This window comes from Salvelinus fontinalis, chromosome 3 (assembly GCF_029448725.1).
Source record: "Salvelinus fontinalis isolate EN_2023a chromosome 3, ASM2944872v1, whole genome shotgun sequence".
Lineage (NCBI taxonomy): Eukaryota > Metazoa > Chordata > Actinopteri > Salmoniformes > Salmonidae > Salvelinus > Salvelinus fontinalis.
Window position 1 is genome coordinate 31192665 of NC_074667.1, and position 25560 is coordinate 31218224.

Sequence of the window (25560 nt, forward strand, 5' to 3'; positions counted from 1 at the left end):
GTGGTCTCAGTTGAGTGAGCCGTCTTGAAGCCTGACTAGTTAGGGTCAAGAAAATGTTCTGAGAGCGATAACAAGAGAGTTAGTCATAGACAACACGCTCAAGTGTTTTGGAAAGAAAAGAAAGAAGGTATCCCGGTCTGTAGTTAATACTTCAGAGGGGTTGAGTGTTGGTTAGTTGAGGAGGGGAGCGACTCTGGCCATCTTGAAGTGAGAGGGGATGCAGCCAGTATTCAGGGAAAAGTTGATGAGGAAAGTGAAGAATGGGAGGTCTACAGAGATGGTCTGGAGAAGGGAGGAGGGGATTTGGTCGAGTGGGAAGGTTGTCGGGCACCTGGACATCGCTAGTTGCAGGATTTCATCTGGAGAGAGAGAGGAGAAAGAGACCAAAGTGTAGTTCCGTGAGAGTGGAACCAGTGGACTCAATAGGCTGAGTGAATGAGGAGCGGATATCATCAACATTCTTTTCAAAGTGGTTGGCAAAGTTATACGCAGAAAGGGAGGAGGGAGGAGGATTAAGGTGGAAGGAGAAAGTGGAAAAAAATGTCCATCGGGTTAGAGAAGAATCTTGGAATTTAGAGTGATAGGAAGCGGCTTTAGCAGCGGATAGAGAGGAAGATAAGTTAGAGATGAGGGAGTGGAAGGGTGCTAAGTCCTCCGGAAGTTTAGTTTTCCTCCATTGTCGCTCAGCTGCCCGCAGCCCTATTCTGTGAGCTCTCAATGAGTCACTCAGCCACGTAGCGGGAAGGGAGGGCCGAGCTTGCCGAGAGGAAAGGGGATAGTGAGAATCATAAGATGCGAAAAGGGAGAAGAGTAGACTCTTTAAAGAAAAGGTGTTATCTGGAACCTAAAAGGGTTCTTCAGCTGTCCCCATAGGAGGATCATTTGAAGAATCTTTTTTTGGTTCCAGGTAGAATAATCAAATGTATTTAGAAAGCTCTTCTTACATCAGCTGATGTCACAAAGTGCTGTACAGAAACCCATCCTAAAACCCCAAACAGCAACCAATGCAGGTGTAGAAGCACGGTGGCTAGGAAAAATTCCCTAGAAAGGCCAGAACCTAGGAAGAAACCTAGATTAGAACCAGGCTATAAAGGGTGGCCAGTCCTCTTGTCACGTTCCTGACCTATTTATGTTAGTTGTTATGTGTGTTAGTTGGTCAGGACGTGAGGTTGGGTGGGCATTCTATGTTTTCTGTTTCTGTGTTGGTTTTGGGTTGCCTGGTATGGCTCTTAATTAGAGGCAGGTGTTTGGCGTTCCTCTAATTAAGAGTCATATTTAGGTAGGCGTTGTCACAGTGTTCGTTGTGGGTGATTGTCTCCTGTGTTTGTGTATGTCGTTGCGCCACACGGGACTGGTTTCGGTTTGTTTGTTAAGTGTCATTTATGTGTAGGCTTTTTCCCTGTTCGTGCGTTCTCATGTGTTATGTGAGTCCGTCGTTCAGATCTGTTCTACACCGTTTATTTGTTTTGTTAGTGTATAGTCAAGTTCGTGTTTTTTCGTCTTGTCATTAAATTCATTATGTATTCAAACTCCACTGCGCCTTGGTTCAATCCCTGCTCCTCTTCGGATGAAGAAGAGGAGGACAGCCGTTACAGAATCACCCACCATACCAGAGCCAAGCAGCGGAGGCAAGGGAAAGCTCGACAGGGCAACAAGGATTTCTGGACTTGGGAGGAAATATTGGACGGGAGAGGTCCATGGGCACAGCAGGGAGAATATCGCCGTCCCAAAGCTGAGCTGGAGGCACGGAGGAGAGCAGAGGCTACCGGAGAGAGGAACCGGAGCTATGAGGGAACGCGTCTGGCACGGAAGCCAAAAAAGCCCGTAAGTAATTCCCAAAAATTTCTTGGGGGGGGGCTAAGAGGTATGGGCCAAGGGCAGGTAGGAGACCTGCGCCCACTTCCCAGGCTTACCGTGGAGAGCGGGAGTACGGGCAGGCGCCGTGTTACGCAGTAGAGCGCACGGTGTTTCCTGTACGAATGCATAGCCCAGTGCGGGTTATTCCACCTCCCCGCACTGGTAGGGCTAGATTGGGTATTGAGCCAGGTGTCATGAGGCCGGCTCAACGCGTCTGGTCTCCAGTGCGTCTCCTCGGGCCGGCATACATGGCACCTGCCTTACGCATGGTTTCCCCGGTTCGCCTACATAGGCCGGTGCGGGTTATTCCACCTCCCCGCACTGGTCGGGCGACCGGGAGCATTCAACCAGGTAAGGTTGGGCGGGTTCAATGCTCAAGAGTGCCAGTACGCCTCCACGGTCCGGTATTTCCGGCACCACCTCCCCGCCCCAGCCTAGTACCTACAGTGTCTACACTACGCACTAGGCTACCAGTGCGTATCCTGAGCCCTGTTCCTCCTCCACGCACTCTCCCTGTAGTGCGTGTATCTAGCCCGGTGCCTCCAGTTCCGGCCCCACGCACTAAGCTACCAGTGCGTCTCCAGAGCCCTGTACAAACTGTATCTTCTCCCCCTACTAATCCTGATGTGCTTGTCCTCAGCCCGGCGTCACCAGTGCCGGTACCACGCATCAGTTATAGAGTGGGCTTTGAGAATACAGTGTGCCCTGTCCCTGCTCCCCGCACTAGTAGGAAGGTGCTTATCATTAGCACGGTGCCTCCAGTTCCGGCACCACGCACCAGGTCTACAGTGCACCGTATCCGGCCAGAGCCATCCGTCTCCCCAGCGCCATCTGAGCCATCCGTCTCCCCAGCGCCATCTGAGCCATCCGTCTCCCCAGCGCCATCTGAGCCATCCGTCTCCCCAGCGCCGTCTGAGCCATCCGTCTGCCAGGAGCCTGCAAAGCCGCCCGTCTGCCATGAGCCTGCAAAGCCGCCCGTCTGCCATGAGCCTACAGAGCCATCCGCCAGACAGGAGCCGCTAGAGCCGTCAGCCAGACAGGAGCCGCTAGAGCTGTCAGCCAGACAGGATCTGCCAGAGCCGCCAACCAGACAGGATCTGCCAGAGCCGCCAACCAGACAGGATCTGCCAGAGCCGCCAACCAGACAGGATCTGCCAGAGCCGCCAACCAGACAGGATCTGCCAGAGCCGCCAACCAGACAGGATCTGCCAGAGCCGCCAGCGAGCCATGAGCAGCCAGAGCCGTCAGAGAGCCATGAGCAGCCAGAGCCGTCAGAGAGCCATGAGCAGCCAGAGCCGTCAGAGAGCCATGAGCAGCCAGAGCCGTCAGAGAGCCATGAGCAGCCAGAGCCGTCAGAGAGCCATGAGCGTCGAGAGCCGTCAGCCTGCCATGAGCGTCGAGAGCCGTCAGCCTGCCATGAGCGTCGAGAGCCGTCAGCCTGCCATGTGCGTCGAGAGCCGTCAGCCTGCCATGAGCGTCGAGAGCCGTCAGCCTGCCATGAGCGTCGAGAGCCGTCAGCCTGCCATGAGCGTCGAGAGCCGTCAGCCAGCCATGAGCGCCGAGAGCCGTCAGCCAGCCATGAGCGTCGAGAGCCGTCAGCCAGCCATGAGCGTCGAGATTCGTCAGTCAGCCATGAGCTGCCCTTCAGCCTGAAACGGCTAGATACCCAGAACTGCCCATCAGTCCAGAGCTGTCTCTCTGTCCGGAGCTGCCTTTCAGTCCGGAGTTGCCCCTCTATCCTGATCTCCCTCTCTATCTTGATCTACCTCTTTATTCTTATCTATCCCTCTGTCTTGATTTATCTCTCTGTCCCGGTGCTGTCCCTATCAGTGATGATACTAAGAAGATTTTGTGGGGGTAAAAGGAGGGTGGACATTCTTAGAGGGAGATGGAAGCTAGGATGGATTATGGTGGGGTGGGGACCTCGCCCGGAGCCTGAGCCACCACCGTGGTTAGATGCCCACCCAGACCCTCCCCTAGACTTTGTGCTGGTGCGTCCGGAGTTCGCACCTTGTGGGGGGGGTAATGTCACGTTCCTGACCTATTTATGTTAGTTGTTATGTGTGTTAGTTGGTCAGGACGTGAGGTTGGGTGGGCATTCTATGTTTTCTGTTTCTGTGTTGGTTTTGGGTTGCCTGGTATGGCTCTTAATTAGAGGCAGGTGTTTGGCGTTCCTCTAATTAAGAGTCATATTTAGGTAGGCGTTGTCACAGTGTTCGTTGTGGGTGATTGTCTCCTGTGTTTGTGTATGTCGTTGCGCCACACGGGACTGGTTTCGGTTTGTTTGTTAAGTGTCATTTATGTGTAGGCTTTTTCCCTGTTCGTGCGTTCTCGTGTGTTATGTGAGTCCGTCGTTCAGATCTGTTCTACACCGTTTATTTGTTTTGTTAGTGTATAGTCAAGTTCGTGTTTTTTCGTCTTGTCATTAAATTCATTATGTATTCAAACTCCACTGCGCCTTGGTTCAATCCCTGCTCCTCTTCGGATGAAGAAGAGGAGGACAGCCGTTACACCTCTTCTGGCAGTGATGGGTGGAGATTATAACAGAACATGGCCAAGATGTTCAAATGTTCATAGATGACCAGCAGGGTCAAATAATAATAATCACAGTGGTTGTAGAGGGTGCAACAGGTCAGCACCTCAGGAGTAAATGACAGTTGTCTTTTCATAACCGATCATTCAGAGTATCTCTACCGCTCCTGCTGTCTCTAGAGAGTTGAAAACAGCAGGTCTGGGACAGGTAGCACGTCCGGTGAATAGGTCAGGTTTCCATAGCCACAGACAGAACAGTTGAAACTGGAGCAGCAGCATGGCCAGGTGGACTGGGGACAGCAAGGAGTCATCGGGCCAGGTAGTCCTAAGGCATGGTCCTAGGGCTCAGGTCCTCTGAGACAGAGACAGAAAGAGAGAAAGGAAGAGAGAAAAAGAGAGAAAGAGAGAGAGAGAATTAGAGAGAGCATACTTAAATTCACACAGGACACCGGATAAGACAGGAGAAATATTCCAGATATAACAGACTGACCCTAGCCCCCCGACACATAAACTAATGCAGCATAAATACTGGAGGCTGAGACAGGAGGGGTCACTCTCAGAAAAAAGGGTTCCAAAAGGGTTCTTCGGCTGTCCCCATAGGAGAACCCTTTTTGGTTGCCAGTAGAATGCTTCTGGTTCCAGGTAGAATCTTTTTGAGTTCCATGTAGCACCCTTTCCACAGAGGGTTCTACATGGAACCCAAAAGGGTTCTACGTGGAACCAAAAAGAGTTCTACTGGCAACCAAAAAGGCTTCTCCTATGGGGACAGCCGGAGAACCCTTTTGGAACCCTTTTTTCTAAGAGTGTAGGGTCGAAGTGGCAGAATCAGGAGACAGGAAGGAGAAGGATTCAGCAGAAGGGAGAGATGATAGAAGAGGAGAGTAGTGGGAGAGAGAGACAACATTGAGAAGAAGCATGACCATCTGGGTTGGGGCTGAGTGGGTAAGGTTTGAGGAGAAGGGGAGAGAAAAGGAAACAAAGTAGATTAAGAGACCTGGATGGGGGTTGCAGTGAGGTTAGTAGGCGAACAGCCTCCAGTAAAGATGAGGTCAAGCGCATTGCCTGCTTTGTGAGTGGGAGGGGACTGTGAAAGGGTGAGGTCAAAAGAGGTAAGGAGTGGAAAGAAAGAGGTGGAAAGAAATGAATCGAAGTCAGGCGTCGGCCAATACGATGAGTGGTGAGCCATTGTTGGGAAATGAGCTTGTCAAACTGTCAAGGTCATTGAGTATCTCCCCAAGGGCACCTGGTGGGCAATAGATGACAGCAATGTTAAGCTTGAGTGCATAAGTGACAGTGACACCATGGAATTCAAATGAGGAGATGGACAAGTGGGAGAGAGGGAAAAGAGAAAATCTTCAGAAGAAATGAGTAGGTCTGTGCCACCAACGCAACGAACAGATTCTCTCGGACTTTGAGGGAACACATAGTCAGATGACGAGAGAGCAGCTGGAGTAGCAGGGTTCTCTGCGGAAATCCACGTCTCAGTCAGGGCCAAAAGGATGTGGGGTTCCAAACGCTGACCGAGACATGAATTCCACATGGGTTGTGCGCGCAGGGTGTGATATGGGCCTATAGTCTTTCAGTGCAAATGAACCAAAGAAAAGTCTTTCCACAGAGAGCAGAGAAGATAATCATCATTAGCTGTCCTATCTCAGACTCACCACCGCATCCCACACTGATGACTGTTATAACAGAACCAGGCTATTCCCTACATAGTGCACTACACTTGACCGGATCCCTGTGGGCTCTGGTCAACAGCAATGCACTACCAAGGGAATAGGGTGCCGTTTGTTAGCGGTTATCATTAGCGATGACCGTTCCACTAACGACCAGTAGGGGTTGTATCATTTTGTATTTCTCCGAATGACAGTTCTACACTGGGTTAGCCTAGCTCAGATCTGGCACTCATCAGCATGTTACTGTAGCTACATGGGCCAGTTCAGGGTTTATGGGTCAGAGGTGACAGGCAGGATGATAGCATACCAAGACGCAGCACCGCATGCAAGCAAACAGCTGTTCGATGCACTGATGACCCCAGGTGCCCCTAGCCTCTTCCGCAGAGTGGTGGCATGATCTCACCCACCAACCAACCCCTGCTAGTGAAACAGCCCAGACTGCTGCTGAGTCACCCTCGTTGTGTCTAGAAAGCCAACCAACAGAACAGACTCTGATAAATTACGAGTTGGTGAGCAGACAGAGCTCTTTTTCCACCTGAGTTATTTTCCTCTGCATACAGAACAAGAAACAGTATGAGAAGGAAGAGGAGAGAGTGGAGAGAGGGAGACAGATAAAGAGAGCTAGAGACAGAGGAGAGGGAGAGGGTGAGAAAGAGAGGGAGAAAGAGAAAGAGAGAGCAGAGAGAGAGAGAGAGATCAGGAGAGAGGGAGAGAGGGAGAGAGTGATAGAGGGAAGAGCACATGGAGGAATAGCATTAGATTATAGAGCAAACTTAATACAGCTCACGGTAGATCATATCACTGATGCTTAACTGTATGCTAATGCATACTTTATATCACCCACATAATACAAGAGTTAATAATCCCTTTGAGGAATGTTAATGAAAACCACAGGCAACCAATGGGTCAAATGCCATTATGTTGCATGAATTTCTAATATACAGTGTAACACCCAAGGAAGAGACTAACACCAGGGTGAGTGGGGCGTATAACCCTGATATAATGTTGAGGATGTACACTATATATACAAAAGTAGGTTGACACCCTTTCAAATTAGTGGATTCAGCCATTTCAGCCACATCCGTTGCTGACAGGTGTATAAAATCGAGCACACAGCCATGCATTCTCCATAGACAAACATTGGCAGTAGAATGGCCTTACTGAAGAGCTCAGTGACTTTAAACATGGCACCGTCATAGGATGCCACCAATCTAACAAGTCAGTTTCCGCCTTTCTAGAGCTGCCCGGTCAACTGTAAGTGCTGTTATTGTGACGTGGAAACGTCTAAAAGCAACAACAATGGCTCTACCATGAAGTGGTTGGCCATACAAGCTCACAGAATTTGATTGTTGAGTGCTGAAGCGTGTAGCGCGTAGAAATTGTCTGTCCTCGGTTGCAAAAGTCACTACAGAGTTCCAAACTGCCTCTGGTAGCAACATCAGCACAATAACTATTCGTTGGGAGCTTTGTGAAATGGGTTTCCATAGCCGAGCAGCCTCACACAAGATGAAGATCACCATGTGCAATGCCAAGTGTCGGCTGGAGTAATGTAAAGCTTCATGCCATTGGACTCTGGAGAAGTGGAAACGCGTTCTCTGGAGTGATGAATCACGCTTCACCATCTGGCAGTCCAACGGTTTGGCCGATGCGAGGATAACGCTACTTGCCCGAAAAAATAGTGCCAACTGTAAAGTTTGGTGGAGGAATAATGGTCTGGGGATGTTTTTCATTAATAGGGCTAGGCCCCTTAGTTCCAGTGAAGGGAAATCTTAACGCTACAGCATACAATGACATTCTAGACGATTCTGTGCTTCCAACTTTGTGGCAACAGTTTGGGGAAGGCCCTTTCCTGTTTCAGCATGACAATGACATCGTGCACAAAGTGAGGTCCATACAGAAATGGTTTGTCGAGACCGGGGTTTAAGAACTTGACTGGCCTGCACAGAGCCCTGACCTCAACCCCATCAAACACCTTTGGGATGAATTGGAATGCCGACTGCGAGCCAGGCCTAATCGCACAACATCAGTGCCCAACCTCACTAATGCTCTTGTGGCTGAAATGAAGTAAGTCCCTGCAGCAATGTTCCAAAAGTGGAAAGCTTTCCCAGAAGAGTGTATATAGCAGCAAAGGTGGGACCAACTCTATATTAAATCCCTTGATTTTGAAATGAGATGTGAGCAGGTGTCCACATACTGTTGGTTATGTAGTGTATGTTTTACCTGGAATGGGAAATGCCGGAAAATTTGTCTGACAGTCAAATGAGTGAATGAGAAAACTATTTCAGCGCAAAGAGGGATTTCTTCATGTGCCTGTAGTGGTAATTGTACTACAGCATTCTATGACAGAGCTTCTGAATGTGTATGTAATTAACCTTTTACTGCAGTGGGCTAAATCAGGGTCACACAGAGGCATTCTTGGTAGTCTTAAACAAATATACTTTGAAACAAAAGTATACACCTCACAAACATGGTTATGGGCTTAAAAATAGAAGACACTTGTACCATGTCAGAGTTGAAATGTGTTCAATTTTGAGTTTGCATCCCAATATTACACTTTTAATACACAGTACCAGTCAAAAGACACCTACTCATTCCAGTTTTTTTTTTTTTTTTTTTTTTTTAATATTTTCTACATTGTAGAATAATAGTGAAGACATCAATACTATGATATAGCACATATGGAATCAAGTAGTAACCCAAAAAAGTTTAAAACATTTTTTAAATATATTTTATATTTGAGATTTTTCAAAGTAGCCACCCTTAGCTTTGATTACAGCTGTGCACACTCTTGGCATTCTCTCAACCAGCTTACTGAGGTAGTCACCTGGAATGCATTTCGATTAACAGGTGTGCCTTGTTGATAGTTAATTTGTGGAATTATTTTCCTTCTTAATTAATGCCAATCAGTTGTGTTGTGACAAGGTAGGGGTAGTATACAGAAAATAGCCCTATTTGGTAAAAAAACAAGTCCATATTATGACAAGAACAGCTCAAATAAGCAAAGAGAAATGACTGAAGGTCAGTCAATCCGTAAAATGTAAAGAACTTTGAACGTTTCTTCAAGTGCAGTCGCAGAAACCATCAAGCGCTATGATAAAACTGGCTCTCATGAGGACTGCCACAGGAAAGGAAGACCCAGAGTTACCTTTGCTGCAGTGGATAAGTTCATTAGAGTTACCAGCCTCAGAAACGGCAGCCCAAATAAATGCTTCACAGAGTTCAAGTAACAGACACATCTCAACATCAACTGTTCAGAGACTGCGTGAATCAGGCCTTCATGGTCGAAATACTGCAAAGAAACTACTACTTTGGGACGCCAATAAGAAGAAGAGACTTGCTTGGGTCAAGAAACACGAACATTGGACATTTGACAGGTAGAAATCTGTCCTTCGGTCTGATGAGTCCAAATTTGAGATTTTTGGTTCCACCCACCGTGTCTTTGTGAGATGCAGAGTAGGTGAACGGATGATATCCGCACGTGTGCTTTCCACCGTGAAGCATGGAGGAGAAGCTGTGATGGTGTGGGTGTGCTTTTCTGGTGACACTGTCTGTGATTTCTTTAGAATTCAAGACACAACTAACCAGCATGGCACCCACAGCATTCTGCAACGATACTCCATCACATCTGGTTTGCGCTTAGTGGGACTATCATTTGTTTTCAACAGGAGAATGACCCAACACACCTCCAACATCTGTATTCGGTCTTATGTAGCAAAATTTGAAATTGTGTTTTTTTACATTTGATGAAAGTAGAGATTCAGAGCTTCAAAATGGTATGTCATACGCTGTATATGAGGAACAATGGGAAAGTAATTATGCTTTGAAGGTTGACCAACTTGAAAACTCACTTTTATAAAAATGGCCTTTGAATGTTTTGGTATCTAGTGAAGAGCTCTCTTTGTCTACACCCATTCAGCATCGTTCACACCCTCTTAAGCTTTAGCTCCACTCATCTCATTTCGCTCTCAGAGCGCACACTTCATGCTCTGGCTGATGATTTTGTTTACCTATGGATAACATGAAAACAGACATTTACTGACACTGGCCATATTCAATGGGTGTTGTACACACGTCATGTAACGTTAGCTAATGTTCCAACTAGCTAGCTAGTTAAACAACAATGAACAGTGCCAACAATGCCACAGTGCTGGGAGCTAACCAACTAGGTTCAATGTTATCTAGCTAACATTAGGCTCTAACTAGAAAAGCAAACGGCTCTGGGATGCAAATAATAATGTCAGCTAGGGAGCCAGCCAGCTAACATTAGCTATTTAGCTAACAGTACACTTTAGCTTAAGACATATAGATAGCTAGCTTTGTAAACAATGAACCTAGCTAGGTAAACAAATTATAAATTCACACGTCACATAACATTAGCTAACGAGCCAGCCAGCTAACGTTAGCTAGTTAATCAACAATGAACACAGTGCCAACAATGCCACAGTGCTGGGAGCTAACCAACCAGGTTTAACGTTAGCTAGCTAACATCAGGTTCTAACTAGAAAAGCAAACAGCTCTGGGATATGAATTATAACATCAGCTAGGGAGCCAGCCAGCTAACGCTAGATAAACAATTAACCTAACTAGGTAAACAACTTTTAAGATCACACACGCCACGTAAAGTTAGCTAACGAGCCAGCCAGCTAACGTTAGCTAGTCAAACAACAATGAACACGGTGCCAAATCATGTTGTTACTACCCTGCATGAATACGGCTCTGGGATACGAATAATAACATCAGCTAGGGATTCAGCCAGCTAACGTTAGCTAGCTAGCTAACAGTACACTTTAGCTTGAAATGAAACCACTTTCTGTCAAAATTAGAATAATGTAATATCTGAAAATGTAGCTAGCTATCTTACCTGTGTACATCATCATGCATGATGGATGCGTCTCCCTGTCAGGAATGCAATACCACAGTTGCCCTTAGTTTGAAGATGTAATCCAGAGAGGTGTTTTCTCTGTTTCTTTAGCTATCATACTCTAATTCCACTGATTTCAAAACTTGATCCTCCAGAAAGTGGAGAGCAACACTTATGCAACTCCAGTATACAATTTTTAAAAATTAAAGCCTCGTTCGACAGGATTACCAACACAGACTGATGAGCTCAAATAGACTGAATCCTTCTATACGGCAGACCAATCCGAACTCATCTCTCGGCATGTTCAGCCCACTCATTATCTCAGCCAATCATGGCTAGTGGGACGATTGCTGTCTTTTTCTGTGGCTTAACCAACAAGGATCGTAATTTAACAATTTGATTCGTATTTACAGATGGCAAACAAGTTTGTTATTAGGGCACATGAAAGTTCACATGTTCGAGAAGGCATTTAATTTTTTTTTTTATCAAAAAGTATTTTTTTTACATTCAAACAGCTCTCCTGTGAAGTCTTGACTTGCGACATATGCCTAGTTCCCTGAATCGGGTCACATTTGACCAAATAGGAGAGTGATGGAGTGCTGCATCAGATGACTTGGCCTCCACAATCCCCCAACCTCAACCCAACTGTGAAGGAAAAGCAGCCAACAAGTGCTCAGCATATGTGGGAACTTGTTCAAGACTGTTGGAAAATCGTTCCAGGTGAAGCTGGTTGAGAGAATGCCAAGCGTGTGGAAAGCTGTCATCAAGCCACAGGGTGACTGATTACTTTGAAGAATCTAGAATCTAAAATATTAATAGCATTCCACCCATGAGGCCAAAGAGGGTGCTTTTGGTTATTGACTGCAGGAAAGGGCTACAGTGATTTTGTCTTCTATGTACTTCTTTATCCTGTCAATGTCAATGTAACACAATGAAAAGAAAGCACTGAAAATAACATCTTTTGTTTTATTAACCATAGAAAAGTTACACACAAAGATCTTTAGAAAACAAAGACCTGTGTGGATTGTACTGAAATTGAAATCCTTTGTAACACTCTTCACTTTCACTGCACTGTCTAGCTGTGTTTTTCAGGTAGAAGTGAGGAGACCAGGGTAGTGGGGTCTTGCTTTCTTCTCCTTGTTTGGGAATCTGTCACTACAGTAAATCTGTCCGTCAGAGGAGAGATGGGGCTTAATATTACGCTAATGGTTCCACTGGTATTTACTTAGATATCATTATGTGATAACAAATTTACCATGTCATTTATTTGGAACCCACTGGGCACACCACGTCATTTCAATGTGGATAATTGGGTAATATTTGGTTTGACGTTGATCAATTCTATTATGATGTATATTCACACTCTCAAAAAGTTAGTTGCATTTTCAATGTGTTATCACTATGCTTTTAACCATCTAAAAGTACAACTATATTCCACTGGATAAACAGTGTCTGGTTTTTGGTTTAGGTGTCACCCAAATGTCTATCACTGTGCATTCAACCATTTAAAAGCACAGCAAAGTTCAAAGGGGAATACAATGTCAGATATTTTGTTTATTTATAGAACAGATTAATGTGTTATCAGGCAGTGATGCAACCCGTCAGGATGCTCTCAACGGTGCAGCTGTAAAACCTTTTGAGGATCTGAGGACCCATGCCAAATCTTTTCAGTCTCTTGAGGGGGAATAGGTTTTGTCGTGCACTCTTCACGACTGTCTTGGTGTGCTTGGACCATGTTAGTTTGTTGGTGATGTGGACGCCAAGGAACTTGAAGCTCTCAACCTGCTCCACTACAGCCCCGTCAATGAGAATGGGGGCATGCTTGGTCCTCCTTTTCCTGTAGTCCAAAATCATCTCCTTTGTCTTGATCACATTGAGGAAGATGTTGTTGTCCTTGCACCACAGGGTCAGGCTTCTGACCTCCTCCCTATAGGCTATCTCATCATTGTCGGTGATCAGGCCTACCACTGTTGTGTCATCGGCAAACTTAATGATGGTGTTGGAATCATGCCTGGCTGTGCAGTCATGAGTGAACAGGGAGTTTAGGAGGGGACTGAGTACGCACCCCTGAGGGTGAGGATGAGCGTGGCGGATGTGTTGTTACCTACCCTTACCACCTGGGGGCGGCCCGTCAGGAAGTCCAGGATCCAGATGCAGAGGGAGGTGTTTAGTCTCAGGGTCCTTAGCTTAGTGATGAGCTTTGAGGGCACTATGGTTTTGAACGCTGAGCTGTGGTCAATGAATAGAATTCTCACATAGGTGTTCCTTTTGTCCAGGTGTGAAAGGGCAGTGTGGAGTGCAATAGAGATGGCATAATTTGTGGATCTGTTGGGGCGGTATGAAAATTACAGTGGGTGCAGGGTTTCTGGGAGGATGGTGTTGATGTGAGTCATAACCAGCCTGTCAAAGCATTTCATGGCTACAGACGTGAGTGCTACATGTCGGTAGACATTTTGGCAGGTTATCTTAGTGTTCTTGGGCACAGGGACTATGGTGGTCTGCTTGAAACATGTTGGTATTACAGACTCAGACAGAGAGAGGTTGAAAATGTCAGTGAAGACACTTGCCAGTTGGTCAGTGCATGCTCGGAGTACACGTCCTGGTCCTCCGTCTGGCCCTGCGGCCTTGTGAATTTTGACCTGTTTAAAGGTCTTACTCACATCAGCTGCGGAGAGCGTGATCACACAGTCGTCCAGAACAACTGATACTCTCATGCATGTTTCAGTGTTACTTGCCTTGAAGCGAGCATAGAAGTTATTTAGCTCCTCTGGTAGGCTCGTGTCATAAGAACAAATGTATATTTACAGTAACCTCAAAATATGACCATGGATGTGTTACTCATTTTAAGGTTGAATGTTACATTAGTTTATAAGATGGCCTTAACTATGCTATTTACTGTATTACACAAGTAATATTGAATTGTGTTTGGTTGACAACACAACCAAATATCAATATTTAATTAGATGTATGGTATCTACTGCTTGAAAATTTCCATCTGAGCCAATAGCTTAATCCCATACATTAACTTACATTTTTTGTTGAGTTGGAGGCGTGAATGCAATACTGTCATTTGTTAACTCTTCGACATAGGCTATTTATTTTTTTATTTTTTTATTTTATTTATCCTTTATTTTACCAGGTAAGTTGACTGAGAACACATTCTCATTTGCAGCAACGACCTGGGGAATAGTTACAGGGGAGAGAAGGGGGATGAATGAGCCAATTGTAAACTGGGGTTTATTAGGTGGCCGTGATGGTTTGAGGGCCAGATTGGGAATATAGCCAGAACACCGGGATTAACACCCCTACTCTTACGATAAGTGCCATGGGATCTTTAATGACCTCAGAGAGTCAGGACACCCGTTTAACGTCCCATCTGAAAGACGGCACCCTACACAGGGCAGTGTCCCCAATCACTGCCCTGGGGCATTGGGATATTTTTTTTTAGACCAGAGGAAAGAGTGCCTCCTACTGGCCTTCCAACACCACTTCCAGCAGCATCTGGTCTCCCATCCAGGAACTGACCAGAACCAACCCTGCTTAGCTTCAGAAGCAAGCCAGCAGTGGTATGCAGGGTGGTATACAGTGCGTTTGAAAAGTATTCAGACCTCTTGACTTTTTCCACAATTTCTTACGTTATGGGTATGACGCTATAAGCTTGGCACACCTGTATTTGGGGAGTTTCTCCCATTCTTCTCTGCAGATCCTCTCGATCTCTATCAGGTTGGATGGGGAGCATCGCTGCACAGCTATTTTCAGACCTCTCCAGAGATGTTCGATCAGGTTCAAGCTTGGGATCTGGTTGGGCCAGTCAAGGACATTCAGAGACTTTTCGGGAAGCCACTCTTGCGTTGTCTTAGCTGTGTGCTTAGGGTCGTTGTCCTGTTGGAAGGTGAACCTTCGCCCCCAGTCTGAGGTCCTGTGCACTCTGGAGCAGGTTTCCATCAAGGATCTCTTACTTTGCTCCATTAATATTTGCCTCAAATTCTGACTATTCTCCATGCCGCTGAAAAACATCCCCCCACAGCATGATTCTGCCACCACCATGCTTCACCATAGGGATGGTGCCACGTTTCCTCCGGTTGTGACGCTTGGCACTCAGGCCAAAGAGTTCAATCTTGTTTCATCAGACTAGAGAATCTTTTTTCTCATGGTATGAAAGTCCCTTTAGGTGCCTTTTGGCAAACTCCAAGCGGGCTGTCATGTGCCTTTTACTGAGGAGTGGCTTCCTGCAAGCCAATGTACCATAAAGTCCTGATTGGTGGAGTGCTGCAGAGATGTTTGTCCTTCTGGAATGTTCTCCCAAGCACATGACAGCCCGATTGGAGTTTGCCAAAAGGCACCTAAAGGACTCTAAGACCATGAAAATGCCAAGCATCACATCTGGACGAAACCTGACAACATCCCTACTAGGAAACATGGTGGTAGCAGCATCATGCTGTTGGGATATTTTTCAGCAGCTGGGAGACTAGTCAGGATCAAGGGAAAGATGAACGAAGCAAAGAACAGAGAGATTAAGCGCTCAGGACCTCTGACTGGCGCGATGATTCACCTTCCAACAGGACAACAACCCTAAGCACCCAGCCAAGACAACGCAGGAGTGGCTTCGGAACAAGTCTGTGAATGTCCTTGAGAAGTCCAGCCAGAGCCCGGACTAGAACCCAATCGAACATCTCTGGAGAGACCTGAAAATAGCTGCGCAGCGATGCTCCCCCTCCAACCTGACAGAGTTTGAGAGGATCTGCAGAGAAGAAACTCCCCAAATACTGGTGTGCCAAGGTTGTACCGTCATACACAATCGCTGCCAATTGTGCTTCAACAAAGTACTGAGTACAGGGTCTTCTTAATTCTTATGTAAATGTTGTTGTTTTTTTATACATTTTCAAACATGTCTAAATACCTGTTTTTGCTCTGTCATTATGAGGTATTGTGTGTAGATTGATGCGGAAAAAATAACAATTTCCTTGATTTTAGAATATGGCTGTAAAGTAACAAAATGTGTAAAAGGTCAAGGCATCTGAATACTTTCCGAATGCACTGTATTTTATTACAGTAACAAAGACTGGGAACAATAATGCGTCAGCAGAGGACACTGAACAGTACCAAAGATTTAGTGTTCATTATCTGATACCAAAACACTACAGTATATGAGAGAAAGTGCCAAGGTTTAGATTAGAAGACAGTTTCATATTCTCTCATTGGGTATGTTGGCTGAAGGTTAGATGAAACATTTTATTGTTGTTGAGAAGTTTGTGTGGTTGAGTACAGGTCCACAGCACAGATCAGCAGTTCAAGTACCTATAACAAGGACTCTAAACCTTGAACTTCAAACATTTGGCAGACTTCAGACTAAATGGACTAATGTTGAGATGATTACATATGATGACACATCCTTCATCATCTGTTGCAAACATCCAGCATTTGCATCAACCCCCCAATGAATAGAAAAATCACTACATATACACATAACATTAGGAACACCTGCTCTTTCCATGACATAGACTGACCAGGTGAAATCTATGTACCCTTATTGATGTCACTTGTTAAATCCACTTCAATCAGTGTAGATGAAGGTGAGGAGACATGTTAAGGAAGGATTTTTAAGCCTTGAGACATGGATTTTGTATGAGTGCCATTTAGAGGGTGAATGAGCAAGACAAAATATTTAAGTGCCTTTGAACGAGGTATGGTAGAAGGAGCCAGGCACACCGGTTTGATTGTGTCAAGAACTGCAACGCTGTTCTGAGGGCAAAAGGGTGTGCAACTCAATATTTGGAAGGTGTTCCTAAGGTTTTGTACACTCTGTGTATATGCATCAAACACAGTTATGAAATAAGAGGGTGCATGGCTTATCTCATCCGCTCCTGTGATCATGAAATCTACCTCCCAAGTACCTAGCTACCATCTCTGTCTGTCTATGGCGATAACTACACTCTGAATAAAAAGGGTTTCAAAAGGGTTCCTCTGAGGAAAGGGTACTCCCTGGAAACCAAAAGTTCTTCAAAGGCTTTTCCCTTCTTTTTCTTCTCTAAGAGTGAACACAGAGCCCATTGCCAGCCCACGGGCCACAGACGTAAGTTCAACATCTAGTTTGGATTTACATTTGGTTGAGTGGTCAACTAATGTGAATTCAACTTGAAATCAACCAAAAATTATATTCACCATGTCATATGATTTAGGTTAACAGTTGGGTGAAAAAAATACAAAATGCCCTTACATTGATGACTTTTTGCAAATCCAATGACTTTTCCACGTCGATTGGAAAAGTCATCACATACATTTTTTGCGTTGAAATGACGTGGAAACAATGTTGATTCAATCAGTCTTTGCTCAGTGTGACGGCCTCAGAGGAGATGATGAGTAGGGATGCTAAAGTCTGTTGCCGGTAATTCATTAAAGACCAAATTAAACGATGATTATCTGGGAAACTATGAAGAGGGTAGGTGTTTTCTAAACCTCAGAAAAAGCTGGCGAGTTCATCTACAGCACTAACTTTGATCAGTAATTGTAGTGTGCTTATAAACAATTAATGATTTTCTCCAGAGGCACTACCAACCCATATGATAACAGGTGCTGTTTCTTTGTTTTAAAACACTCATTAAAACATTGCCACAGGTAGAAGTGCAGGTAAATACATACAGTCTACAATGCAGATTGGTATTAATCGAGAGAACGCTGAGAGAACATTCGAATCTAATCACTGGTTCTGATTAGGAACATTCAAACGTCACTCCTGGTTTCCATCAGAGGGATCAACACATTGAATACAAAATGTTTCACATTATATTAGATTTTGTTTGCGTAGAAAAAACCCTGACATACCAGCAGACAACTTTTACCTCCTAACTCCTCACCGTAAGCAAAGCAATACAAAACGACTTTAGCGGCCTTCTGACATGTTTGTTATTATTCAGTTCTGATTGCAGTTTGTGATTCATATGCATAAGGAGAATGAGTTTTCACTGAGATCTCATTTATTTCACATCCTTTCATTCTTTACTTTGTAAAGAGGAAATACATTGACTTCAGAAAGTATTCACACCCCTTAACTTTTCCACATTATGTTGTGTTACAGCTTGAATTTAAAATGTATTAAATTGAGAGTTTTTTTTCCACTGGCCCACACACAATACCCCATAATGTCAAAGTGGAATTATGTTTTTCGAAATTTGTACAAATTAAAGCTGAAATGTCTTAATTTCGTAAGTAGTCATCTCCTTTGTTATGGCAAGCCTAAACAAGTTCACGAGTAAAAATGTGCTTAACAAGTCACATAATAGGTTGCATGGACTCTGTGTGCAATAATAGTGTTTATTGAATGACTACTGTACCTCATCTCTGTATCCCACAAATATAATTGACTGAAACGTCCATCAGTCGAACTTCAAACACAGGTTCAACCACTAAAAGGTATCCAATGCCTTGCCAATAAGGGCACCAATTGGTAGATGGGTACCTCATAATCACATTGCCATTATGGGGTATTGTGCAGATGGGTGAAACTAAAAAATTAGTTTTTTAGGGCTGGAGAAATGTTGGAGAAATGTAACTCTCACATTCATAGACAGAGCTTTGGATGCAAGGACTGAATTACCATGATATCAAAATGAAAGTTTTCACCATGTTTTGCGGCCACACAGAGTTTGTTTAGAATTCCATTTACTAACAAGGGAGTAAAACATGCTTATATTTTGGGTTCTGATGGGGTAAGACAGTTCAACTAAGCTCACGAGGCATTTGTAAGTTATATTCTTCAAGAATAAATGGGTATATATCATTCATTTAAAAGTAAAAAAATGTATGTAAGAACACAGAATGCCCCTTTAACACGGACTTTACTGCTGTTTTACAGATGTATTTTGTCTAAGACAGATGAACTGATATCTCCGGTTGTAAAGAGACTTATCTTCCCCCTTCATTCTATTAAAATCGTAATGAGCAGTTGCAATATATCTTTGTGAGATGGTAATGATAATGCAGAGGGAAATGTATTGATTGCTGAAGTTCGATCTCTAAAACGACAAAGAGGAAAACCGTCATAAATGTGATGCCATTCAATGTCACTCTGCTTTAAGAAACTGTGTGATGTGATGCCATTCAATGTCACTGCTTTAAGAAACTGTGTGATGTGATGCCATTCAATGTCACTGCTTTAAGAAACTGTGTGATGTGATGCCATTCAATGTTACTCTGCTTTAAGAAACTGTGTGCAGCCAAAAAAAGAAGACATGGGCGACATTGGTGTCAACTCACATTACATCAAATCATCGAAAACAAACACTGTGTCATTTTGTTAATGTATTTCTATTATTGCTCCAATCGAGAAGGAAAACAACAACTAATTGAGATGGAATGATACAGCGATGGATGTTGATTTGTTTGGAAAGATTTTTTTTTATTTTCTACTCAACAGAATCAATTATAATGGGAATGATGGGAATGGGGAGTGTGTGTGGGGGGGGGGTGTTTATTAACCAACTTCATTGGGAATAATGTAGTTCTTGCCTGCCACATTGGTTATGACCATCACTCTGTATTATCCACACCTGCCTCAGACTGTCTGCCAATCCATCTCAGGGATTCAATACAAAGGGTAGCGTTAGGTTTACACTGAGTATACAAAGCATGAAGGACACCTGCTCTTTCCATGACATAGACTGACCAGGTGAATCCAGGTGAAAGCCATGATCCATTATTGATGTGACTTGTTACATCTACTTCAATAAGTGTTGATGAAGGGGAGGAGACAGGATGAAGAATGATTTTTAAACCTTGAGTTTGAAACATGGATTGTGTATATGTGCCATTCAGGGGATGAATGGGCAAGACAACACATTTAAACTACATTACCAAAAGTATGTGGACACCTGCTTGTCAAACATCTCATTCCAAAATCATGGGCATTAATGTGGAGTTGATCCCCCCTTTGCTGCTATAACATCCTCAACTCTTCTGGGAAGGCTTTCTACTAGATGTTGGAACATTGCTGGGGGGACTTTCTTCCATTCAGCCACAAGAGCATTAGTGAGATAGGGCACTGATGTTGGGCAATTAGGCCTGGCTCGCAGTCGGCATTCCAATTCATCCCAAAGGTGTTTGATGGGGTTGAGGTCAGGGCTCTGTGCAGGCCAGTCAAGTTCTTCCACACCGATCTTGACAAACCATTTCTTTATGGAACTCACTTTGTGCACGGGGGCATTGTCATGCTGAAACAGGAAAGGGCCTTCCCCAAACTGTTGCCTAAAAGTTGGAAGTACAGAATCGTCTAGAATGTCATTGCATGCTGTAGCGTTAAGATTTCCCTTCACTGGAACTAAGGGGCCTAGCCCGAACCATGAAAAACAGCCCCGTACCATTATTCCTCCTCCACCAAACTTTACAGTTGGCAATATGCATTCAGGCAGGTAGCGTTCTCCTGGCATCCAACAAATCCAGATTAGTCCGTCGATTGCCAGATTGTGAAGCGTGATTCATTACTCCAGAGAACGCATTTCCACTGCTCCTGAGTTCAATGGTGGCGAGCTTTATACCACTCCAGACGACGCTTGGCATTCCGCATGGTGATCTTAAGCTTGTGTGAGGCAGATCGACCATTGAAACTCATTTCATGAAGCTCCAGACGAACAGTTCATGTGCATACGTTGCTTCCAGAGGGAGTTTGGAACTCATTAGTGAGTGTTGCAACCGAGGACTAATGATTTTTACGCACTACACACTTCAGCACTTGGCGGTGTGGTTCTGTGAGCTTCTGTGCCCCACCACTTACAGTTGACAGTCCACATACTTTGGTAAATATAGTGTAAGTGCCTTTGAACGGGGTAAGGTAGTAGGTGCCAGACACGCCGGTTTGTGTCAAAAACTGCAATGCTGCTGGGTTTTCCATGCTCAACATTTTCTTGTGTGTATCAAGAATGGTCAACCACCCGAAGTACATCCAGCCAACTTGACACAACTGTGGGAAGCCTTGGAGTCTACATGGTTCAGCATCCCTTTAGAATGCTTTCAACACCTTGTAGAGTCCATGCCCTGACAAATTGAGGCTGTTTTGAGGGCAAACGCTGGGGATGTAACTCAATATTAGGAAGGTGTTCCTAATTTTTGGTATAATCAGTGTATTCAGTCCAGTATATAGTTCAACACTGTTCAACAGATGACATCACAATCACTGCATTAATAAGAATTATGAACTCGGTAGTGTGGGTCATGGATGCTGATTGTCTGAAACAGGATTTCAGGCGTGTGTATATCAGACAATATACTATGGGTATGTTGCTAAAAAATACTTGATTACTGTTCTATTTAAACCCGTTTAAAATAGCAGTAAGGCAGCTCAGGTGTTTGTGTTATATGACCAATATACCACGGCTAAGGGCTGTATCCAGGCACTCCGCTTCACGCATAAGAACAGCCCTTAGCCGTGGTATATTTAAGCAATAAGGTCATTATATACGGGGGACTTCGAGCCCTGAAGGTTGATTGGCCCACAGCCGTGGTCTATCAGACCGTATACCACGAGAGTGACAAAACATTTATTTGTACTGCTCTAATTACGTTTGTAACCAGTTTATAATAGCAATAAGGCACCTCAGGGGTTTGTGCTATATAGCCAATATATCATGGCTAAGGGCTGTGTCCAGGCATGTTGAGTTGCATCGTGCCCAAGAACAGCCCTTAGTCGTGGTGTATTAGCCATATACCACACCCCCCCCCCCCCCCCCCGGGACTCATTAGTTAAATATACATTATTATGTGTAATCTAGAACCTAAAAGGGTTCTTTGGCTGTCCCCAACGGTTTGCTCTAACTGGAACAAAAAAGGGTTCTACTTGTAACCAAAATGGGTTATTCTATTGGGACAGCCGAAGAACCCTTTTTGAACCCTTTTTTTCTAAGAGTGCACCACTCCCCCTCGGGCCTTATTGCTTAATTATAAACCGGGTAGTTTGGATCCTGGACGCTTAACATCTTTAATCATGTTAACAAAGTTGCCTGATTTTACCTCAAATAGGTCATGAGTTATGATTATTACATTTATCATCTACACAAAGTTATGGACCTTTGGTTTTCCCAATTGAGATTGCACATGGTGTGTGTGTGTGTGTGTCAATATAATTCATTATAATTAAGCAGTCTCTAGTGTGGGGAGAAAAGGCTCTAGAGGGCACTATGGACAAAAATCTATTCATAAATTCTCATACATTGACCGCAATAGTTTATTGGATGATCACAACATGACATGTCAACCAAAGGGTGGGTCAACCATACAACATTGCCACCATTGATTGATTGATAGTGATGACATCACAGATGATGGTTGATTCCATATGGAGACTGGAGAGAGGATCATCAGCGGCCTCATCCTGGTCACTTCTCAACTTTTATATTCCAAAATTGTTAGTTCCGCATGCCTGGTCAAGAGACATTCAAAGTCATGTAAAGCGGAAGTAACCTCACGGCTACCTCATCATTTTCACTCACAAATGATATCTGGGAAGCAAACATAAACAAAACAGACCCCCCTGATTTATTTGGTAACCACTTGAGGAACAGGGATTGAGCAATGTTACCACTCTCAAATTAATAGACGGAGCAATGACTGCAAGGACTGACCATCTGTGATATCTAATATTTTACAAATAATGGATTAAAACAAGCTCATATTTTGGGTTCTGGTGGGGTAAAATGATTGAACTAAGATCTTGAGGCATTTGTAAGTTATATTAATACAAAAAAATATATGTTTTAAGTGAAAAATGTGCTTATGTCAGGAAGGTCAAAAGAAAATTCAAAAGCTAATTTGACCAGAGCACTAACAAGGCTTTTCAGCATAAGCAGCTTGACTACTGCTAGAGTACTGTAGCTTTATTGAGCTACTATACTTCAACAACAGATGTACTCACATTGCATGGGTTGATTAGGGTTAAAATCTTCTCTCAAAAAGCCTAATACAGTGCCTTCGGGAAAACATTCAGACCACTAGACTTTTTCCACAATTTGTTACGTTACAGCCTTATTCTAATATGGATTACATAACAACAATTTCCTCTGCAATCTACACACAATACCTCATGATGAAAAAGCAACATTTTTGCAAATGTATTAAAAACTAAAAACAGAAATACCTTATTTACATAAGTATTCAGACCCTTTGCTATGAGACTCAAAATTGAGCTCAGGTGCATCCTGTTTCCACTGATCATCCTTGAGATGTTTCTACAACTTGATTGGCGTCCACCTGTGTTAAATTCAATTGATTGGACATGATTTGGAAAGGGACACACCTTGTTGAGGTCCCACAGTTGACAGTGCATGTCAGAGCAAAAACCAAGCCATGAGGTCGAAGGAATTCTCCGTAGAGCTCCGAGACAGGAGTGTGTCGAGGCACAGATCTGGGGAATTTCTGCAGCATTGAAGGTCCCCAAGAACACAGTGGCCTCCATCATTCTTAAATGGAAGACGTTTGGAACCACCAAGACTCTTCCTAGAGATGGCCGCCCGGCCAAACTGAGCAATCAAGGGAGAAGGGCCTTGGTCAGGGAGGTGAGCAAGAACCCGATGGCCACTGAGAGAGCGCTAGAGTTCCTCTGTGGAGATGGGAGAACATTCCAGAAGGACAACCATCTCTGTAGCACAACACCAATTAGGTCTTTATGGTAGTGGCCAGACAGAAGCCACTTCTCAGTAAAAGGAACATGACAGCCCGCTTGGAGTTTGCCAAAAGGCACCTAAAGACTGTCAGACCATGAGAAACAAGATTCTCTGGTCTGATGAAACCAAGATTGAATTCTTTGGCCTAAAAGCCAAGCTTCACGTCTGGAGGAAACCTGGCACCATCCCTACGGTGAAGCATGGTGGTGGCAGCATCATGTGGGGAAGTTTTTCAGCGGCAGGGTCTGGGAGATTCGTCAGGATCGAGACAAAGATGAACGGAGCAAAGTACAAAGAGATACTTGATGAAAACCTACTCCAGAGCTCTCAGGACCTCAGACTGGGGTGAAGGTTCACCTTCCAGCAGGACAACGACCCTAAGCACACAGCCAAAACAATGCAGGAGTGGCTTCGGGACAAGTCTGTGAATGTCCTTGAGTGGCCCAGCCAGAGCCCGGACTTGAACCTGATCAAACATCTCTGGAGAGACCTAAACATAGCTGTGCAGCAATGCTCCCCATCCAATTTGACAGCTTGAGAGGATCTGCAGAGAAGAATGGGAGAAACTTCCCAAATACAGGTATGCCAAGCTTGTAGCGTCATAGCGACGATTTGAGGCTCAAAGGTACTTCAACAAAGTACTGAGTAAAGGGTCTGAATACACTCGCCCTGAAGTGCATGTCACCAATCCGGTGCCACCTGTACCGGCTCCACGCACTAGGCCTCCAGTGCGCATTCACACTCCAGAGCTTCTGCGACGGTTCACAGTCCAGAGCTTCCGGCGACGGTCCCCAGTCCGGAGCTTCCGGCGACGGTTCCCAGTCCGGAGCTTCCGGCGATGGTTCCCAGTCCGGAGCTTCCGGCGACGGTTCCCAGTCCGGAGCTTCCGACGACGGTCCCCAGTCCGGAACCTCCTGCGACGGTCCACTGTCCGGAACCTCTTGCGACGGTCCACAGTCCGGAACCTCCTGCGACGGTCCACAGTCCGGAACCTCCTGCGACGGTCCACATTCCGGAACCTCCTGCGACGGTCCACAGTCCGGAACCTCCGGCGACGGTCCACAGTCCAGAGCTTCCGGCGACGGTCCCCAGTCCGGAGCTTCCGGCGACGGTTCCCAGTCCGGAGCTTCCGGCGATGGTTCCCAGTCCGGAGCTTCCGGCGACGGTTCCCAGTCCGGAGCTTCCGACGACGGTCCCCAGTCCGGAACCTCCTGCGACGGTCCACTGTCCGGAACCTCTTGCGACGGTCCACAGTCCGGAACCTCCTGCGACGGTCCACAGTCCGGAACCTCCTGCGACGGTCCACATTCCGGAACCTCCTGCGACGGTCCACAGTCCGGAACCTCCGGCGACGGTCCACATTCCGGAACCTCCGGCGACAATGTCCAGTCCCGCTCCAGAGCAGGAGACTTCCTCTGCGCCGGTGCCCAGTTCAGGCACGGCGTCCAGTCCAGATCCATGGCAGGAGCCGTCTATTGCGCTGGTGCCCAGTCCAGCTCCATGTCAGGATCTGGAGGTACCACGTTTATCTGTACAAACAATAGTATGCAAGTATAAACACCATGGGACCAAGCAGCCATAATACCGCTCAGGAAGGAGACACATTCTGTCTCCTAGAGATGAACGTACTTTGGTGCGAAAAGTGCAAATCAACCCCAGGACAACCGCAAAGGACCTTGTGAAGATGCTGGAGGAACAAAAGTAACAAAATATATAGAAACAAAGTATCTATATCCACAGTAAAACGAGTCCTATATCCACTCAGCAAGGAAGAAGCCACTGCTCCAAAACTGCCATAAAAAGCCAGACTACGGTTTGCAACTGCACATGGGGACAAAGATCGTACTTTTTGGATTAATGTCCTCTGGTCTGATGAAACAAAAATAGAACTGTTTGGCCATAATGACCATCGTTATGTTTGGAGGAAAAAGGGGGAGGCTTGCAAGCTGAAGAACGCCATCCCAACTGTAAAGCACTGGGGTGGCAG

At 45.2% G+C, this 25560-nt stretch overlaps 1 long non-coding RNA gene across 2 annotated transcripts in view; it reads left to right on the forward strand.

Moving 5' to 3' along the window:
* Positions 1–25560, forward strand: part of LOC129843647 (uncharacterized) — a 96053-nt gene that overhangs the window by 17986 nt on the left and 52507 nt on the right. The window lies entirely within an intron of this gene.